Genomic DNA, 17502 nt, shown 5'->3' on the forward strand with positions numbered 1-17502 from the left:
CATCATGGGCTGAGGCAGGCGGGGCCTCGCTGCAGCACAGAATCATCCCCTGGGCCTTAAGGCGTGGTGCCAGCCGAAAATTCCCTGACCCACGAGCCCTCGGCCTCCCTCCTCCTCTGAAAGAGCAGCGGCCTAGCCCCGCTTGCAAAATCCCCGGGGCTCCTGCAAGCTGCCTCTGCTTTCCAGGACACGCGCAGTTCCCCGGCGGAGCCAATGGCCCCAGGCGTGGCACTGGCCGACCCCGAGCAGACGACGTGAATGCGCTTCAGCCCGGGCGTACGGGGCGACGGCGAAACCAACAGCGGAGTCCAGGCCTGTGCCCGGGTGGAAGAGGGTCCCGAGGGACCTGTCCGTGGATTCCAAGGGAAATCGAAGAAGGCTTGGGATCCAGGAGGGGGCCAGAAGTTTCAGGGAGTCAGTCCACCTGCTCGGAGGAGCAGAGGAGAGGCTGTCCCTCCAGAACGAGAGGGGAAGTGCAGAGGGGAAGTGCCGCACCGCCTGTCCAAGAAGACAAGGCCAGTCACGGTCGCCTACCGCTCATGCTAGGCAGGCCACCCAGCCATGAGGTGAAACGGGGAGAGCAAGACAGCTTCCCTGTCGGAGACACGTGTGGGAGCCAAGAGCTCCAGGGTCATGGAACCTGCCCAAGCAAGCAGAAACGGGTTTGGAGAGAGAACCCGTCACCACACGGATCTCCGAGGAGTGTCTCCCTGACGGACTGGGAAGTGACCTGCGTCCCAGACATTCAGCCAGACCGAGAAGCCTGTAGGCCTCCGAAAGACAGGGGAGACAGAGCAAGAGGGAGGACAGAGCAGAGGCCGGAGCCCAGGCCGGATACTGCCCGGTGCCACCGCCGCGGGCCTAAGGGGAGGGTTGCCCAACGGCCGCCTTGTCCGGAGAGGCCAGCGTTCCAGGGACCGGGAGGCCTGACACCTCCCCTTCCCGGCTTCCTCTTCAAGCTTCTGCCGTGGTGCGGCTTCATTTCTCAGAGAAGAGCCGTGAAAAGGTACCAGCGTCTCCTCTGAGGCGGGTCTGCTCCTCTCCTGCAGGGCGACGAGCTCCTCTGGGGCTTTTTTCCCTGGCTGGACCGTGCTTATCTTGATCCCAGGAGAGAGTCCGCTCGGCAAGGGTAATGAGATTTCCACTGCTGCTGGGGAAGATGCATCTCCTCACGCGGTCGAGGCCCTCAGGGACCCCAAGTGGAACGGCGGCCAAAACCACTGACGAGCCCGCCGCAAGACCCAGGCACATAGGCAGAAGAAAGAGGCGCGGCAGAGCCGGGCCGACGCGCAAGAAGTCGCCTTTGGGCGCACCGGGCGCATTCGTCCGAACGGCGCAGCCACGCACACGGGCACGCACACACAAACCGGCAGAAAGAGGGAAAGACACACAGAGAGTCAGGGCCAGAGAGACAAGAGAGAATGGGAGAGACGCAGACACACACAGTCACAGGGCAGCGGCGGCACAGAAACGCAGCCCCCGCAGGCACACAGCCCCCCCTGAGGCTGCAGGCTTCTGCTCCGGGGGTGAAGACCCCTCGGGGGAGAGAGCAGCCCACGGACAGGCGGGCGGACCTGTCGTGGAGATCACGGGGGCAAGACTTTTGGGGAGACTCACCCCAACACCGTCCGGGCAGGCCTGAGGCTGGGACGACGCGCCGCTTCCCCCGGACTCCGCCTGCGGTTTGGTCATCCTGGCCGGCGCGTTGCGACTCCCGGCGTCCGTCCGGAGACGTTCCCGTCGACCCCGTGGAGAGGTGAGGCAGGAGCCTCGCAGCCCCGACACCCGAGCACCGCCACGGAGGGCTCCTGCTTTGCCAAGCCTCAGGGGGCCGGTTTCTAAGACAACCGTGGGAACCTCTGTGACGCGAGAGGCCGCTCGCGCCTCGAGCATGCGCACTGGCCCGGCCGCGCCGGGCCCACTCGCGCTCCCCAGCTGGAAGTCAGGCCGCGGCCCCTTTAAACAACCGCGGCTGCGCGGGGCGCCAGGGCCGGGGAAGGGGTGGGAGGGGGCGTGTGCGCGGTGGGGCAGGGGGCAGCGGGGTGGGGGGTGGGGGAGGTGGGTGGCGGGCCGCTGGGGGCGGCCGCTGCAGCCCCCGGCGGCCGCCCGATCCGGGCTCCAGCAGGGGGCGGCGTGGGAGAAGGCGCCGCGGGCATCCCAGTACCAAGACCCCCGGAGTCCTGTCTTCAGGACCTCCTTGAGCCGACTTCCACCCGTGGAGGGGGAGCTTCAGGGCCTCTGCTGGGGTCTCAGGACTCCTCTTGAGATGGGATTTTGGACCCCTCCGGGTGAGAGAGGATGGGCTCTCCATCATGGGCGGAGGCAGGCGGGGCCTCGCTGCAGCACAGAATCATCCCCTGGGCCTTAAGGCGTGGTGCCAGCCGAAAATTCCCTGACCCACGAGCCCTCGGCCTCCCTCCCCCTCTGAAAGAGCAGCGGCCTAGCCCCGCTTGCAAAATCCCCGGGGCTCCTGCAAGCTGCCTCTGCTTTCCAGGACACGCGCAGTTCCCCGGCGGAGCCAATGGCCCCAGGCGTGGCACTGGCCGATCCCCGAGCAGACGACGTGAATGCGCTTCAGCCCGGGCGTACGGGGCGACGGCGAAACCAACAGCGGAGTCCAGGCCTGTGCCCGGGTGGAAGAGGGTCCCGAGGGACCTGTCCGTGGATTCCAAGGGAAATCGAAGAAGGCTTGGGATCCAGGAGGGGGCCAGAAGTTTCAGGGAGTCAGTCCACCTGCTCGGAGGAGCAGAGGACAGGCTGCCCCTCCAGAACGAGAGGGGAAGTGCAGAGGGGAAGTGCCGCACCGCCTGTCCAAGAAGACAAGGCCAGTCACGGTCGCCTACCGCTCATGCTAGGCAGGCCACCCAGCCATGAGGTGAAACGGGGAGAGCAAGACAGCTTCCCTGTCGGAGACACGTGTGGGAGCCAAGAGCTCCAGGGTCATGGAACCTGCCCAAGCAAGCAGAAACGGGTTTGGAGAGAGAACCCGTCACCACACGGATCTCCGAGGAGTGTCTCCCTGACGGACTGGGAAGTGACCTGCGTCCCAGACATTCAGCCAGACCGAGAAGCCTGTAGGCCTCCGAGAAACAGGGGAGACAGAGCAAGAGGGAGGACAGAGCAGAGGCCGGAGCCCAGGCCGGATACTGCCCGGTGCCACCGCCGCGGGCCTAAGGGGAGGGTTGCCCAACGGCCGCCTTGTCCGGAGAGGCCAGCGTTCCAGGGACCGGGAGGCCTGACACCTCCCCTTCCCGGCTTCCTCTTCAAGCTTCTGCCGTGGTGCGGCTTCATTTCTCAGAGAAGAGCCGTGAAAAGGTACCAGCGTCTCCTCTGAGGCGGGTCTGCTCCTCTCCTGCAGGGCGACGAGCTCCTCTGGGGCTTTTGTCCCTGGCTGGACCGTGCTTATCTTGATCCCAGGAGAGAGTCCGCTCGGCAAGGGTAATGAGATTTCCACTGCTGCTGGGGAAGATGCATCTCCTCACGCGGTCGAGGCCCTCAGGGACCCCAAGTGGAACGGCGGCCAAAACCACTGACGAGCCCGCCGCAAGACCCAGGCACAGAGGCAGAAGAAAGAGGCGCGGCAGAGCCGGGCCGACGCGCAAGAAGTCGCCTTTGGGCGCACCGGGCGCATTCGTCCGAACGGCGCAGCCACGCACACGGGCACGCACACACAAACCGGCAGAAAGAGGGAAAGACACACAGAGAGTCAGGGCCAGAGAGACAAGAGAGAATGGGAGAGACGCAGACACACACAGTCACAGGGCAGCGGCGGCACAGAAACGCAGCCCCCGCAGGCACACAGCCCCCCTGAGGCTGCAGGCTTCTGCTCCGGGGGTGAAGACCCCTCGGGGGAGAGAGCAGCCCACGGACAGGCGGGCGGACCTGTCGTGGAGATCACGGGGGCAAGACTTTTGGGGAGACTCACCCCAACACCGTCCGGGCAGGCCTGAGGCTGGGACGACGCGCCGCTTCCCCCGGACTCCGCCTGCGGTTTGGTCATCCTGGCCGGCGCGTTGCGACTCCCGGCGTCCGTCCGGAGACGTTCCCGTCGACCCCGTGGAGAGGTGAGGCAGGGGCCTCGCAGCCCCGACACCCGAGCACCGCCACGGAGGGCTCCTGCTTTGCCAAGCCTCAGGGGGCCGGTTTCTAAGACAACCGTGGGAACCGCTGTGACGCGAGAGGTCGCTCGCGCCTCGAGCATGCGCACTGGCCCTGCCGCGCCGGGCCCACTCGAGCTCCCCAGCTGGAAGTCAGGCCGCGGCCCCTTTAAACAACCGCGGCTGCGCGGGGCGCCGGGGCCGGGGAAGGGGTGGGAGGGGGCGTGTGCGCGGTGGGGCAGGGGGCAGCGGGGTGGGGGGTGGGGGAGGTGGGTGGCGGGCCGCTGGGGGCGGCCGCTGCAGCCCCCGGCGGCCGCCCGATCCGGGCTCCAGCAGGGGGCGGCGTGGGAGAAGGCGCCGCGGGCATCCCAGTACCAAGACCCCCGGAGTCCTGTCTTCAGGACCTCCTTGAGCCGACTTCCACCCGTGGAGGGGGAGCTTCAGGGCCTCTGCTGGGGTCTCAGGACTCCTCTTGAGATGGGATTTTGGACCCCTCCGGGTGAGAGAGGATGGGCTCTCCATCATGGGCTGAGGCAGGCGGGGCCTCGCTGCAGCACAGAATCATCCCCTGGGCCTTAAGGCGTGGTGCCAGCCGAAAATTCCCTGACCCACGAGCCCTCGGCCTCCCTCCCCCTCTGAAAGAGCAGCGGCCTAGCCCCGCTTGCAAAATCCCCGGGGCTCCTGCAAGCTGCCTCTGCTTTCCAGGACACGCGCAGTTCCCCGGCGGAGCCAATGGCCCCAGGCGTGGCACTGGCCGATCCCCGAGCAGACGACGTGAATGCGCTTCAGCCCGGGCGTACGGGGCGACGGCGAAACCAACAGCGGAGTCCAGGCCTGTGCCCGGGTGGAAGAGGGTCCCGAGGGACCTGTCCGTGGATTCCAAGGGAAATCGAAGAAGGCTTGGGATCCAGGAGGGGGCCAGAAGTTTCAGGGAGTCAGTCCACCTGCTCGGAGGAGCAGAGGAGAGGCTGTCCCTCCAGAACGAGAGGGGAAGTGCAGGGGGGAAGTGCCACACCGCCTGTCCAAGAAGACAAGGCCAGTCACGGTCGCCTACCGCTCATGCTAGGCAGGCCACCCAGCCATGAGGTGAAACGGGGAGAGCAAGACAGCTTCCCTGTCAGAGACACGTGTGGGAGCCAAGAGCTCCAGGGTCATGGAACCTGCCCAAGCAAGCAGAAACGGGTTTGGAGAGAGAACCCGTCACCACACGGATCTCCGAGGAGTGTCTCCCTGACGGACTGGGAAGTGACCTGCGTCCCAGACATTCAGCCAGACCGAGAAGCCTGTAGGCCTCCGAGAGACAGGGGAGACAGAGCAAGAGGGAGGACAGAGCAGAGGCCGGAGCCCAGGCCGGATACTGCCCGGTGCCACCGCCGCGGGCCTAAGGGGAGGGTTGCCCAACGGCCGCCTTGTCCGGAGAGGCCAGCGTTCCAGGGACCGGGAGGCCTGACACCTCCCCTTCCCGGCTTCCTCTTCAAGCTTCTGCCGTGGTGCGGCTTCATTTCTCAGAGAGGAGCCGTGAAAAGGTACCAGCGTCTCCTCTGAGGCGGGTCTGCTCCTCTCCTGCAGGGCGACGAGCTCCTCTGGGGCTTTTGTCCCTGGCTGGACCGTGCTTATCTTGATCCCAGGAGAGAGTCCGCTCGGCAAGGGTAATGAGATTTCCACTGCTGCTGGGGAAGATGCATCTCCTCACGCGGTCGAGGCCCTCAGGGACCCCAAGTGGAACGGCGGCCAAAACCACTGACGAGCCCGCCGCAAGACCCAGGCACAGAGGCAGAAGAAAGAGGCGCGGCAGAGCCGGGCCGACGCGCAAGAAGTCGCCTTTGGGCGCACCGGGCGCATTCGTCCGAACGGCGCAGCCACGCACACGGGCACGCACACACAAACCGGCAGAAAGAGGGAAAGACACACAGAGAGTCAGGGCCAGAGAGACAAGAGAGAATGGGAGAGACGCAGACACACACAGTCACAGGGCAGCGGCGGCACAGAAACGCAGCCCCCGCAGGCACACAGCCCCCCTGAGGCTGCAGGCTTCTGCTCCGGGGGTGAAGACCCCTCGGGGGAGAGAGCAGCCCACGGACAGGCGGGCGGACCTGTCGTGGAGATCACGGGGGCAAGACTTTTGGGGAGACTCACCCCAACACCGTCCGGGCAGGCCTGAGGCTGGGACGACGCGCCGCTTCCCCCGGACTCCGCCTGCGGTTTGGTCATCCTGGCCGGCGCGTTGCGACTCCCGGCGTCCGTCCGGAGACGTTCCCGTCGACCCCGTGGAGAGGTGAGGCAGGGGCCTCGCAGCCCCGACACCCGAGCACCGCCACGGAGGGCTCCTGCTTTGCCAAGCCTCAGGGGGCCGGTTTCTAAGACAACCGTGGGAACCGCTGTGACGCGAGAGGTCGCTCGCGCCTCGAGCATGCGCACTGGCCCTGCCGCGCCGGGCCCACTCGAGCTCCCCAGCTGGAAGTCAGGCCGCGGCCCCTTTAAACAACCGCGGCTGCGCGGGGCGCCGGGGCCGGGGAAGGGGTGGGAGGGGGCGTGTGCGCGGTGGGGCAGGGGGCAGCGGGGTGGGGGGTGGGGGAGGTGGGTGGCGGGCCGCTGGGGGCGGCCGCTGCAGCCCCCGGCGGCCGCCCGATCCGGGCTCCAGCAGGGGGCGGCGTGGGAGAAGGCGCCGCGGGCATCCCAGTACCAAGACCCCCGGAGTCCTGTCTTCAGGACCTCCTTGAGCCGACTTCCACCCGTGGAGGGGGAGCTTCAGGGCCTCTGCTGGGGTCTCAGGACTCCTCTTGAGATGGGATTTTGGACCCCTCCGGGTGAGAGAGGATGGGCTCTCCATCATGGGCTGAGGCAGGCGGGGCCTCGCTGCAGCACAGAATCATCCCCTGGGCCTTAAGGCGTGGTGCCAGCCGAAAATTCCCTGACCCACGAGCCCTCGGCCTCCCTCCCCCTCTGAAAGAGCAGCGGCCTAGCCCCGCTTGCAAAATCCCCGGGGCTCCTGCAAGCTGCCTCTGCTTTCCAGGACACGCGCAGTTCCCCGGCGGAGCCAATGGCCCCAGGCGTGGCACTGGCCGATCCCCGAGCAGACGACGTGAATGCGCTTCAGCCCGGGCGTACGGGGCGACGGCGAAACCAACAGCGGAGTCCAGGCCTGTGCCCGGGTGGAAGAGGGTCCCGAGGGACCTGTCCGTGGATTCCAAGGGAAATCGAAGAAGGCTTGGGATCCAGGAGGGGGCCAGAAGTTTCAGGGAGTCAGTCCACCTGCTCGGAGGAGCAGAGGAGAGGCTGTCCCTCCAGAACGAGAGGGGAAGTGCAGAGGGGAAGTGCCGCACCGCCTGTCCAAGAAGACAAGGCCAGGCACGGTCGCCTACCGCTCATGCTAGGCAGGCCACCCAGCCATGAGGTGAAACGGGGAGAGCAAGACAGCTTCCCTGTCGGAGACACGTGTGGGAGCCAAGAGCTCCAGGGTCATGGAACCTGCCCAAGCAAGCAGAAACGGGTTTGGAGAGAGAACCCGTCACCACACGGATCTCCGAGGAGTGTCTCCCTGACGGACTGGGAAGTGACCTGCGTCCCAGACATTCAGCCAGACCGAGAAGCCTGTAGGCCTCCGAGAGACAGGGGAGACAGAGCAAGAGGGAGGACAGAGCAGAGGCCGGAGCCCAGGCCGGATACTGCCCGGTGCCACCGCCGCGGGCCTAAGGGGAGGGTTGCCCAACGGCCGCCTTGTCCGGAGAGGCCAGCGTTCCAGGGACCGGGAGGCCTGACACCTCCCCTTCCCGGCTTCCTCTTCAAGCTTCTGCCGTGGTGCGGCTTCATTTCTCAGAGAAGAGCCGTGAAAAGGTACCAGCGTCTCCTCTGAGGCGGGTCTGCTCCTCTCCTGCAGGGCGACGAGCTCCTCTGGGGCTTTTGTCCCTGGCTGGACCGTGCTTATCTTGATCCCAGGAGAGAGTCCGCTCGGCAAGGGTAATGAGATTTCCACTGCTGCTGGGGAAGATGCATCTCCTCACGCGGTCGAGGCCCTCAGGGACCCCAAGTGGAACGGCGGCCAAAACCACTGACGAGCCCGCCGCAAGACCCAGGCACAGAGGCAGAAGAAAGAGGCGCGGCAGAGCCAGGCCGACACGCAAGAAGTCGCCTTTGGGCGCACCGGGCGCATTCGTCCGAACGGCGCAGCCACGCACACGGGCACGCACACACAAACCGGCAGAAAGAGGGAAAGACACACAGAGAGTCAGGGCCAGAGAGACAAGAGAGAATGGGAGAGACGCAGACACACACCGTCACAGGGCAGCGGCGGCACAGAAACGCAGCCCCCGCAGGCACACAGCCCCCCTGAGGCTGCAGGCTTCTGCTCCGGGGGTGAAGACCCCTCGGGGGAGAGAGCAGCCCACGGACAGGCGGGCGGACCTGTCGTGGAGATCACGGGGGCAAGACTTTTGGGGAGACTCACCCCAACACCGTCCGGGCAGGCCTGAGGCTGGGACGACGCGCCGCTTCCCCCGGACTCCGCCTGCGGTTTGGTCATCCTGGCCGGCGCGTTGCGACTCCCGGCGTCCGTCCGGAGACGTTCCCGTCGACCCCGTGGAGAGGTGAGGCAGGGGCCTCGCAGCCCCGACACCCGAGCACCGCCACGGAGGGCTCCTGCTTTGCCAAGCCTCAGGGGGCCGGTTTCTAAGACAACCGTGGGAACCGCTGTGACGCGAGAGGTCGCTCGCGCCTCGAGCATGCGCACTGGCCCTGCCGCGCCGGGCCCACTCGAGCTCCCCAGCTGGAAGTCAGGCCGCGGCCCCTTTAAACAACCGCGGCTGCGCGGGGCGCCGGGGCCGGGGAAGGGGTGGGAGGGGGCGTGTGCGCGGTGGGGCAGGGGGCAGCGGGGTGGGGGGTGGGGGAGGTGGGTGGCGGGCCGCTGGGGGCGGCCGCTGCAGCCCCCGGCGGCCGCCCGATCCGGGCTCCAGCAGGGGGCGGCGTGGGAGAAGGCGCCGCGGGCATCCCAGTACCAAGACCCCCGGAGTCCTGTCTTCAGGACCTCCTTGAGCCGACTTCCACCCGTGGAGGGGGAGCTTCAGGGCCTCTGCTGGGGTCTCAGGACTCCTCTTGAGATGGGATTTTGGACCCCTCCGGGTGAGAGAGGATGGGCTCTCCATCATGGGCTGAGGCAGGCGGGGCCTCGCTGCAGCACAGAATCATCCCCTGGGCCTTAAGGCGTGGTGCCAGCCGAAAATTCCCTGACCCACCAGCCCTCGGCCTCCCTCCCCCTCTGAAAGAGCAGCGGCCTAGCCCCGCTTGCAAAATCCCCGGGGCTCCTGCAAGCTGCCTCTGCTTTCCAGGACACGCGCAGTTCCCCGGCGGAGCCAATGGCCCCAGGCGTGGCACTGGCCGATCCCCGAGCAGACGACGTGAATGCGCTTCAGCCCGGGCGTACGGGGCGACGGCGAAACCAACAGCGGAGTCCAGGCCTGTGCCCGGGTGGAAGAGGGTCCCGAGGGACCTGTCCGTGGATTCCAAGGGAAATCGAAGAAGGCTTGGGATCCAGGAGGGGGCCAGAAGTTTCAGGGAGTCAGTCCACCTGCTCGGAGGAGCAGAGGAGAGGCTGTCCCTCCAGAACGAGAGGGGAAGTGCAGAGGGGAAGTGCCGCACCGCCTGTCCAAGAAGACAAGGCCAGGCACGGTCGCCTACCGCTCATGCTAGGCAGGCCACCCAGCCATGAGGTGAAACGGGGAGAGCAAGACAGCTTCCCTGTCGGAGACACGTGTGGGAGCCAAGAGCTCCAGGGTCATGGAACCTGCCCAAGCAAGCAGAAACGGGTTTGGAGAGAGAACCCGTCACCACACGGATCTCCGAGGAGTGTCTCCCTGACGGACTGGGAAGTGACCTGCGTCCCAGACATTCAGCCAGACCGAGAAGCCTGTAGGCCTCCGAGAGACAGGGGAGACAGAGCAAGAGGGAGGACAGAGCAGAGGCCGGAGCCCAGGCCGGATACTGCCCGGTGCCACCGCCGCGGGCCTAAGGGGAGGGTTGCCCAACGGCCGCCTTGTCCGGAGAGGCCAGCGTTCCAGGGACCGGGAGGCCTGACACCTCCCCTTCCCGGCTTCCTCTTCAAGCTTCTGCCGTGGTGCGGCTTCATTTCTCAGAGAGGAGCCGTGAAAAGGTACCAGCGTCTCCTCTGAGGCGGGTCTGCTCCTCTCCTGCAGGGCGACGAGCTCCTCTGGGGCTTTTGTCCCTGGCTGGACCGTGCTTATCTTGATCCCAGGAGAGAGTCCGCTCGGCAAGGGTAATGAGATTTCCACTGCTGCTGGGGAAGATGCATCTCCTCACGCGGTCGAGGCCCTCAGGGACCCCAAGTGGAACGGCGGCCAAAACCACTGACGAGCCCGCCGCAAGACCCAGGCACAGAGGCAGAAGAAAGAGGCGCGGCAGAGCCGGGCCGACGCACAAGAAGTCGCCTTTGGGCGCACCGGGCGCATTCGTCCGAACGGCGCAGCCACGCACACGGGCACGCACACACAAACCGGCAGAAAGAGGGAAAGACACACAGAGAGTCAGGGCCAGAGAGACAAGAGAGAATGGGAGAGACGCAGACACACACAGTCACAGGGCAGCGGCGGCACAGAAACGCAGCCCCCGCAGGCACACAGCCCCCCTGAGGCTGCAGGCTTCTGCTCCGGGGGTGAAGACCCCTCGGGGGAGAGAGCAGCCCACGGACAGGCGGGCGGACCTGTCGTGGAGATCACGGGGGCAAGACTTTTGGGGAGACTCACCCCAACACCGTCCGGGCAGGCCTGAGGCTGGGACGACGCGCCGCTTCCCCCGGACTCCGCCTGCGGTTTGGTCATCCTGGCCGGCGCGTTGCGACTCCCGGCGTCCGTCCGGAGACGTTCCCGTCGACCCCGTGGAGAGGTGAGGCAGGGGCCTCGCAGCCCCGACACCCGAGCACCGCCACGGAGGGCTCCTGCTTTGCCAAGCCTCAGGGGGCCGGTTTCTAAGACAACCGTGGGAACCGCTGTGACGCGAGAGGTCGCTCGCGCCTCGAGCATGCGCACTGGCCCTGCCGCGCCGGGCCCACTCGAGCTCCCCAGCTGGAAGTCAGGCCGCGGCCCCTTTAAACAACCGCGGCTGCGCGGGGCGCCGGGGCCGGGGAAGGGGTGGGAGGGGGCGTGTGCGCGGTGGGGCAGGGGGCAGCGGGGTGGGGGGTGGGGGAGGTGGGTGGCGGGCCGCTGGGGGCGGCCGCTGCAGCCCCCGGCGGCCGCCCGATCCGGGCTCCAGCAGGGGGCGGCGTGGGAGAAGGCGCCGCGGGCATCCCAGTACCAAGACCCCCGGAGTCCTGTCTTCAGGACCTCCTTGAGCCGACTTCCACCCGTGGAGGGGGAGCTTCAGGGCCTCTGCTGGGGTCTCAGGACTCCTCTTGAGATGGGATTTTGGACCCCTCCGGGTGAGAGAGGATGGGCTCTCCATCATGGGCTGAGGCAGGCGGGGCCTCGCTGCAGCACAGAATCATCCCCTGGGCCTTAAGGCGTGGTGCCAGCCGAAAATTCCCTGACCCACCAGCCCTCGGCCTCCCTCCCCCTCTGAAAGAGCAGCGGCCTAGCCCCGCTTGCAAAATCCCCGGGGCTCCTGCAAGCTGCCTCTGCCTTCCAGGACACGCGCAGTTCCCCGGCGGAGCCAATGGCCCCAGGCGTGGCACTGGCCGATCCCCGAGCAGACGACGTGAATGCGCTTCAGCCCGGGCGTACGGGGCGACGGCGAAACCAACAGCGGAGTCCAGGCCTGTGCCCGGGTGGAAGAGGGTCCCGAGGGACCTGTCCGTGGATTCCAAGGGAAATCGAAGAAGGCTTGGGATCCAGGAGGGGGCCAGAAGTTTCAGGGAGTCAGTCCACCAGCTCGGAGGAGCAGAGGAGAGGCTGTCCCTCCAGAACGAGAGGGGAAGTGCAGAGGGGAAGTGCCACACCGCCTGTCCAAGAAGACAAGGCCAGTCACGGTCGCCTACCGCTCATGCTAGGCAGGCCACCCAGCCATGAGGTGAAACGGGGAGAGCAAGACAGCTTCCCTGTCGGAGACACGTGTGGGAGCCAAGAGCTCCAGGGTCATGGAACCTGCCCAAGCAAGCAGAAACGGGTTTGGAGAGAGAACCCGTCACCACACGGATCTCCGAGGAGTGTCTCCCTGACGGACTGGGAAGTGACCTGCGTCCCAGACATTCAGCCAGACCGAGAAGCCTGTAGGCCTCCGAGAGACAGCGGAGACAGAGCAAGAGGGAGGACAGAGCAGAGGCCGGAGCCCAGGCCGGATACTGCCCGGTGCCACCGCCGCGGGCCTAAGGGGAGGGTTGCCCAACGGCCGCCTTGTCCGGAGAGGCCAGCGTTCCAGGGACCGGGAGGCCTGACACCTCCCCTTCCCGGCTTCCTCTTCAAGCTTCTGCCGTGGTGCGGCTTCATTTCTCAGAGAAGAGCCGTGAAAAGGTACCAGCGTCTCCTCTGAGGCGGGTCTGCTCCTCTCCTGCAGGGCGACGAGCTCCTCTGGGGCTTTTGTCCCTGGCTGGACCGTGCTTATCTTGATCCCAGGAGAGAGTCCGCTCGGCAAGGGTAATGAGATTTCCACTGCTGCTGGGGAAGATGCATCTCCTCACTCGGTCGAGGCCCTCAGGGACCCCAAGTGGAACGGCGGCCAAAACCACTGACGAGCCCGCCGCAAGACCCAGGCACAGAGGCAGAAGAAAGAGGCGCGGCAGAGCCAGGCCGACGCGCAAGAAGTCGCCTTTGGGCGCACCGGGCGCATTCGTCCGAACGGCGCAGCCACGCACACGGGCACGCACACACAAACCGGCAGAAAGAGGGAAAGACACACAGAGAGTCAGGGCCAGAGAGACAAGAGAGAATGGGAGAGACGCAGACACACACAGTCACAGGGCAGCGGCGGCACAGAAACGCAGCCCCCGCAGGCACACAGCCCCCCTGAGGCTGCAGGCTTCTGCTCCGGGGGTGAAGACCCCTCGGGGGAGAGAGCAGCCCACGGACAGGCGGGCGGACCTGTCGTGGAGATCACGGGGGCAAGACTTTTGGGGAGACTCACCCCAACACCGTCCGGGCAGGCCTGAGGCTGGGACGACGCGCCGCTTCCCCCGGACTCCGCCTGGGGTTTGGTCATCCTGGCCGTCGCCTTGCGACTCCCGGCGTCCGTCCGGAGACGTTCCCGTCGACCCCGTGGAGAGGTGAGGCAGGGGCCTCGCAGCCCCGACACCCGAGCACCGCCACGGAGGGCTCCTGCTTTGCCAAGCCTCAGGGGGCCGGTTTCTAAGACAACCGTGGGAACCGCTGTGACGCGAGAGGCCGCTCGCGCCTCGCGCATGCGCACTGGCCCTGCCACGCCGGCTCCACTCGCGCTCCTCACCTGGAAGTCAGGCCGGGCCCTTCAAACAAGGGCGGTTGCGCTGGGCGCCGGGGCCTGGGATGGGGTGGGAGGGTGCGTGTTGGCGGCGGGGCAGGGGGGATGGTGGGGTGGGGGAGGTGGGTGGCGGGCCGCTGGGGGCTGCTGCTGTAGCCCTGGCGGCCGCCCGATCCGGGCTCCAGCAGGAGGCGGCGTGGGAGAAGGTGCCGCGGGCATCCCAGTACCAAGACCCCCGGAGTCCTGTCTTCAGGACCTCCTTGAGCCGACTTCCACTGGTGGAGTGGGAGCTTCAGGGCCTCTGCTGGGATCTCAGGACTCCTCTCGAGATGGGATTTTGGACCCCCTCCGGGTGAGAAAGGATGGGCTCTCCATCATGGGCTGAGGCAGGCGGGGCCTGGCTGTAGCACACAATATTCCCCTGGGCCTTAAGGCCTGGTGCCAGCTGAAAATTCCCTGATCGAGCCCTACCCCTCCCTCCCCCTCTGAAAGAGCGGAGGCCTAGTCCGGCTTGCAAAAGCCCCAGGGCTCCTGCAAGCTGCCTCTGCTTTCCAGGATACGGGCATACAGGGTCAGGTGCGGTTCCGCCGTGGAGCCAATGGCCCCACGCGTGGCACTGGCCGATCCCCGAGTAGACGATGTGAATGTGTGTCAGCCCCGGCGTACGGGGCGACGGCGAAACCAACAGCCGAGTCCAGTCCTGTGACCGGGTGGAAGAGGGTCCCAAGGGACCTGTCCGTGGATTCCAAAGGAAATCAAAGAATGCCTGGGATCCAGGAGGGGGCCAGAAGTTTCAGGGAGTCAGTCCACCTGCTTGGAGGAGTAGAGGAGAGGCTGTCCCTCAAGAATGAGAGGGAAGGTGCAGAAGGGAAGTGCCGCACGGCCTGTCCAAGAAGACCAGGCCAGTCATGGTCGCCTACCGCTCATGCTAGGCAAGCCAGGCAGCCAGGAGGTGAAACAGGGAGAGCAAGACAGCTTCCCTGTCAGAGACACGTATGGAAGCCAAGAGCTCCAGGGTCATGGAACCTGCCCAAGCTAGCAGAAACAGGTTTGGAGAGAGAGACCGTCAGGACAGGGATCTCTGAGGAGTGTTTCCCTGAGGGACTGTGAAGAGATCTGTGTTGAATACATTCAGCCAGACTGAGAAGCATGTAGGCCCCTGTGAAACAGGTGAGAGAGGTCAAGGTCAGCCTGAGTAACATGGTGAGACTACATCTTGTTTTGTAATAAAAATGTTTGTGCAACTTTATAAACTTTGTAAAATAGTCTAAAGTAAATTAGAGTTACCGTAAATTGCATTATCGTTTATAATCAGAAAATGATCTGATTAACATATTTTAGTAAATATATCAGATTTACAAAGATGACATATTTAAGAGCTCTGGACCACCATTTCAAGCGTTAGCTCCCCAACGCCCTCCCTAACCTTTTTTTTCTTTTTGAGACAGAGTTTCAGCCTGTCACCCAGGCTTTATTAAAATGGCACGATCTTGACTCACTGTAACCTCTGCCTCCTGGGTTCCAGTGATTCTCCTGCCTCAGCCTCCCGAGTAGCTGGGATTACAGTTGTGTGCCTCCATATCCAGCTAATTTTTGTATTTTTCATAGAGAGAGGTTTCTCATGTTGGCCAGGCTGATCTTGAACTCCCAAGCTTGTGATCCACCTGCCTCAGCCTCCCAAAGTGCTGGGATTACAGGCATGAGCTACTGCACGTGGCCCAATTTAGCCTTTTTTAAGAGTCTATTGAGGGCAACGAAGGCAATGGACTTTAGCCTTAGAAATAGGTGAATACAAAGTTAATGTGCAAAAATCACAAGCATTCTTATACACCAGTAACAGACAAACAGATAGTCAAATCATGAATGAACTCCTATTCACAATAGCTTCAAAGAGAATAAAATACCTAGGAATCCAACTTACAAGGGATATAAAGGATCTCTTCAAGGAGAACTACAAACCACTGCTCAGTGAAATAAAAGAGTACACAAACAAATGGAAGAACATACCATGCTCATGGACAGAAAGAATCAATATTGTGAAAATGGCCATACTGCCCAAGGTAATTTATAGATTCAATGTCATCCCCATCAAGTTACCAATGATTTTCTTCACAGAATTGGAAAAAAATTCTTTAAAGTTCATATGGAACCAAAAAAGAGCCCGCATTGCTAAGACAATCCTAAGTCAAAAGAATAAAGCTGGAGGCGCCATGCTACCTGACTTCAAATTATTGCCGCCCAGAATTTCATATCCAGCCAAACTAAGCTTCATAAACGAAGGAGAAATAAAATCCTTTCCAGACAAGCAAATGTTGAGGGACTTCATTACCACCAGGCCTGCCCAACAAGAACTCCTGAAAGACGCACTAAATATGGAAAGGAAAAACTGGTACCAGCCACTACAAAAACACAACAAAATATAAAGACCAATAACACTATGAGAAAACAGCATCAACTAGTGTGCAAAATAACCAAATAGCATCATGAAGACAGGATCAAATTCACACATAACAATACTAACCTTAAATGTAAATGGGCTAAATCCCCCAATTAAAAGACAAAGACTGGCAAATTGGATAAAGAGTCAAGACCCATTGGTACAGGGTATTCAGGAGACCCATCTCATGTGCAAAGACACACATAGGCTCAAAATAAAGGGATGGCAAAAAATTTACCAAGCAAATGGAAAGCAAGAAAAATAAAAAGCGGGGGTTGCAATCCTAGCCTCTGACAAAACAGACTTTAAACCAACAAAGATCATAAAGACAAAGAAGGGCATTACATAATGGTAAAGGGAACAATTCAACAAGAAGAGCTAACTATTATAAATAGATATGCAACCAATACAGGAGCACCCAGATTCAAAAAACAAGTTCTTAGAGACCTACAAAGAGACTTAGACTCCCACACAATAATGGTGGGAGACTTTAACACCCCACTGTCAGTATTAGATCAACAAGGCAGAAAATTAACAAGAATATTCAAGACTTGAACTCAGCTCTGGATCAAGTGGACTTAGTAGACATCTAGAGAACTCTCTACCCCATATCAACATAATATAGATTGTTCTCAGTGCCACGTGGCACTTATTCTAAAATCGACCACATAATTGTAAGTAAAACACTCCTCAGCAAATGCAAAAGAACTGAAATCATAAGAAACAAACTCTCAGACCACAGTGCAGTCAAGTTAGAACTCAGGATTAAGAAACTCACTCAAAACCACATGATTACATGGAAATTGAACAAACTCCTCCTGAATGACTCCTGGGTAAATAATGAAATTAAGACAGAAATCAGGAAGTTCTTTGAAACCAATGAGAACAAAGAGACAATGTATTAGAATCTCTGGGACACAGTGAAAACAGTGTTAAGAGGGAAATTATAGCAATAAATGCCCACATCAGGAAGCTAGAAAGATCTCAAATCAACACCCTCACATCACATTTAAAAGAGCTACAGAGACAAGAGAAAACTAATCCAAAAACTAGCAGAAGACAAGAAATAACTAAGATCAGAGAAGAATTGAAGGAGGTAGAGACAGGAAAAACTTTCTAAAAAATCAATGAATTCAGGAGCTAGTTTTCTGAAAAAAGTAACAACATAGACTGCTAGCTTGACTAATAAAAACGAAGAGAGAGAAGAATCAAATAGACACAATTAAAAAAAATGATGTAGGTAGGAGATATCACCACTGACCCCATAGAAATACAAACTACCATCAGAGAATACTATAAAAACCTCTCTGCAAATAAACTAGAAAATCCAGAAGAAATAGGTAAATTCCTGGACACATATACCCTCCCAAGACTAAAGCAGGAGGAAGCTGAATCCCTGAATAGAAAATAACAAGTTCTGAAGTTGAGGCAGTATTTAATACCCTACCAACAAAAACGAGCCCAGGACCAGATAGATTCACAGCTGAATTCTACCAGAAATGCAAATAGGAGCTGGTACTATTCCTTCTGAAACTATTCCAAACAATTGAAAAGGAGGAACTACTCCCTAACTCATTTCATGAAGTCAGTATCATC

The sequence above is a fragment of the Chlorocebus sabaeus genome, chromosome 16, assembly GCF_047675955.1.
Source record: "Chlorocebus sabaeus isolate Y175 chromosome 16, mChlSab1.0.hap1, whole genome shotgun sequence".
In the NCBI taxonomy this organism is placed as follows: domain Eukaryota; kingdom Metazoa; phylum Chordata; class Mammalia; order Primates; family Cercopithecidae; genus Chlorocebus; species Chlorocebus sabaeus.